The following is a 3,893-nucleotide window of genomic DNA, read 5'->3' on the forward strand; positions in this document are numbered from 1 at the left end:
CCTTTCCAGAGTACTGAAGAGCAACAATGTAAGTCAGGAAACTAAAGTGCTCCTGATCCAGACCATGGTATTCTTAATTACTTGCATCAGAAAGCTGGGCAATGAATAGGGATGATAAAAGGGGAATTGATACCTTTGAGCTGTGGTGCTGGAGTACTGAATATACAATGGAATGTTAGAAGAATAAACAGGTTCATCCTTGAGAAGGTGAAAACAGGCTTCTCTTTGGAGGCAAGGATTCTGAAGCTCCATTTGACATAATTTGAGCATGTGGCCAGGAGAGACCAGTCCTTGGAGAGGGATATCATGCTTGGGAGGTTAGAGGGACAGCATAAGTGAGGAAGACCTTGGTTGAGATGGATTGACTCAGTGACTGGAGTAATGAGGTTAGGTGTGTCAGAGAAAATAAGGTTGGCTCAGGATAGAGCTGGGTTTAGAGCTGTTTTATATAGGGTCACTATGAATCACAAGTGACTTGACAGACATAACAATAACAAGAACAACAACATCATCTGCTGTCTATGTTCTCAACAACAACAATAAAGTAAGTTTAAAAAAAAGAATAATAAGTTATGTCCCTCAACAACACCCAAAAATAAATAAACCCTGTCCTCCATGAATGACATTACTAGTATTTGAAATGCTGGGGGTATAGCTTTCTGCATCATGTAATGTGGAAGCCATCGCAGTATGACACACTGACGCCTGGGAGGGGCACTGGAGTGTAAATGGGGCGTCAAGCCATGGCAAGCACAGATGATAACTGGCCAGGAGTTTGGGACATTCTCAAACGTGGATGCTGGGAAAAGGAGGAACAGACCAAAGAGGAAGTGGGGGGGGGAGTGGCCAGGAAAGTTTGAAGGAAACCAGAAAATTGTGATTGTGAACCAAGTGTTTCAAGAACAGAGAGAGTGATCAATTATGTCAAATGTGCCTGAGAAATTTGATTAAATGACACTTAACAACTGCTTTTGACAAAGCAGAAAGAGCCATTTGGTAAATGAAGATCAGATAAGAGGAAGTTCAAGATGGAATGAAGGAAAAGGTGAGGAGTTGACTGTAAAGGTGAACAAATAAATGTAACCAAGCAGAGGACCCTGTGGGATTACAATGCTCTTTCTGCCTGTCTTCCTTTCAATTAAGAGATATGATAGCTTGTTTATGTACCAATGCATATGTTCCAGGGAAACAAAAGGAAATAAGTATGATCCTGTAAATAGAGAGGTGATGGGACACTGACAATACTGAGTGCAACAAGCATGGATTTTAGCCAGAAGGAACCCCAGAATCTCCATCACCTGAGACATGTAAATTGTGAGTTTAGGATTACTAAGAGTAGAATGAATGAAACCATAACTTGAGGTTTCTTAACCAACCATGAAACCTAGAGAGAGAATTATATGATCTAGCAATTGTAAAGCACTGTGTAAATAATCCATGAGCTTGGAGACTGGCAGGGCAAAAATAATTGTCAAACATGACCTCTTCGGTGTCTACATCACTTCTAAGCTGTCTTCACACCATCCTGCCCCTCAGAAGCCACACTAGACAGGAGTTTTCAGAGAAGAATGGAGCGAAGTGGGGCTGAATAGCATGGGAGATGTAACATCACATTCCAGAAGCAAACATGACCTGGAGAACAGAGAACATATTTTTAAAGACTAGCAAAGGCATTTTGTAAAAGAAAAATGTTTCAAAAAGCCATATTTGCTATCTAAATTGAATGAACTAACTAAATAATTAATAGTTCCGCACTCAAAATTCAGGTATAAGCTGGTGAATTGTGCTGTGGGGTGTGACCCTCTTTTCTTCACATAGATTCTCAATTTGTTCTTCTTGAGATTTACATATATTCAAAAATCCTTTGTGTTTCTGTGAAAGGGGATAAGTCCATTTATTTTTAGGATACAATAATAATAACAAATTCTGAGAACTGCATGTTTACCAGACACTATCACAAATACTTTTAAACATCACATTAAATTCTTATAACTTATAACAACATCTTTATGATTATGACCTCCATTTTATGGATGAAGAAACAGTCTCAGTGATATTAAATAATTTTATTTGAAATGGTTTTTGTCAACTACTTGCCATGTATCAGAAAGCTGGACAAAGGGATGATAGAAGGAGAATTGATGCCTTTAAGCTGTGGTGCTGGAAAAGAGTACTGAATATACCATGGACTGCTAGGAGAACAAACAGGTTTGTCCTTGGGAGGGTAAAACCAGGCTGCTCCTTGGAGGCAAGGATTCTGAAGCTCCATCTGACATAATTTTGGAATGCTGAAAGGATGTCCCTTGGAGAGGGACATCATGCTTGGGAGGGTGGAGGGATAGCCCAAGAGAGGAAGACTCTAAATGAGATGGACTGACTCAGTGGCTGGGATAATGGAGAAGGTGTGTCAGAGACAGTAAGGTTGGCACAGGATAGAGCAAGGTTCAGAACTGTTATACACAGGGTCGCTATCAGTCGCAAGTGACTTAACGACACATAACAACAACAACAGGTTATATTTTGGTCTGTCTAAAGGTATAGGGATCTGGTGGTATCTCTGTAGGGAGTTCCACTGCTCATCCAAAGGCCTCTCTGATGGTCTGAATACACGACTAAGTCTGCAGAAGGATGGGCAATGTCCTCCTGTGTGATTTACAATCTTGGAAATGTTCTAGAACGTCACCAATGAGTTGGTCTGATTCCATGGCAATAAGAGAGAGACTAGGAGGGAGAAACTGAGAGAGATAATGAAATAGCCCATGGATACCCAGATCAAGAGTAAATACGCATATTAATAAGTGAGTTTATTTACTAATTTGAAAATATGCACATACTTGAATCTGTTCAATACATAAATAAACACAATAAATCCATGTTTTAATAAATAAGCCTAAGGAAGCCCATACTTACCTTGTTTATTGATTTACCTGACAGTAAGCGTGGAGCCTATTGTGGAACTTCTCACCTTGATTACGTCCCTGTGAGCTGAGAAAGTCGTTACTGCACATGTGTCGCTCGTCATGGACAGTGCCGCAGGGGCTTCAAGAGACCGATAAGCCCTGCAGTAAATATCATCTGGTGTTCCATGTGGTCTGGATTTAGGGTTCACTACAGTTGAGTTGAAGAAACCACGTAATCATGTCAGCTTCAGAGTGGAAGCAGGTAATGCTGCCCCTTTTTCTGGGTCCAAAGAAATAAGTTTGGAGGAACCAAAGGAGATGACCAGGGAGGACTGGATAAAGAAGAGCAAGAAGAACAGTGGAAACTGGGTAATGATCCTGCTGAAGTAGATGAAGAAGGAAGAGACCTCAATCCTCATATTCCTCAGTCTAGTTCCTCAGTACCATGGTATACTCACCCATCAAAAAAGACCGACATTAAAACACCTAAGACCCCAACTAGTGAAACAGAAGCAATATGGCTCATCTGGAAAATAGTACAAGAGGGGTGTAAAAGAGAATTCTAAAACTACTAATTATCGCAAAGGTACATGTGAAAATTGTGAGGCCATGACACACAAAAAGAAAATGGGTATTATTGTCATGACAGGAGTCCAGAATGAAGGCTACACAGTGGAGCGGATTTGGGATGTGGGATTGCATAACAATGAAAGAGTTTTACTTTTCAAGTAAAAGTAAAGAAGAGTGAATTGGGGGAGAGGGTGGGCAGGGAGAAAAGTGTAACAATGAATGGCTGGAAACCCTAAGTCTCTGTAAACTTTCATGAAAATTAATAACTAACTAACTAACTAACTAACTAACTAACTAACTTACTAAAAGACTACTTTGAAAGACCTATGTGAGTTGGAGCAAAATTTACAGGTACTAGTGTCTAACTCTTCTGTTCAGCTCTTTAGTGTCTTAAATCCTTCCTTGTGCTTTGGCTTCTCTACG

At 40.2% G+C, this 3,893-nt stretch overlaps 1 pseudogene; it reads left to right on the forward strand.

Annotated features, from left to right (window-relative positions):
- The first annotated feature begins 1,477 nt into the window (after positions 1 to 1,477).
- LOC102854803 overlaps positions 1,478 to 3,893 on the forward strand; it is a 7,356-nt pseudogene continuing 4,940 nt past the window's right edge.

This window comes from Elephantulus edwardii, unplaced genomic scaffold, assembly GCF_000299155.1.
Source record: "Elephantulus edwardii isolate Elephantulus edwardi_28Jun2011 unplaced genomic scaffold, EleEdw1.0 scaffold00060, whole genome shotgun sequence".
NCBI lineage: Eukaryota > Metazoa > Chordata > Mammalia > Macroscelidea > Macroscelididae > Elephantulus > Elephantulus edwardii.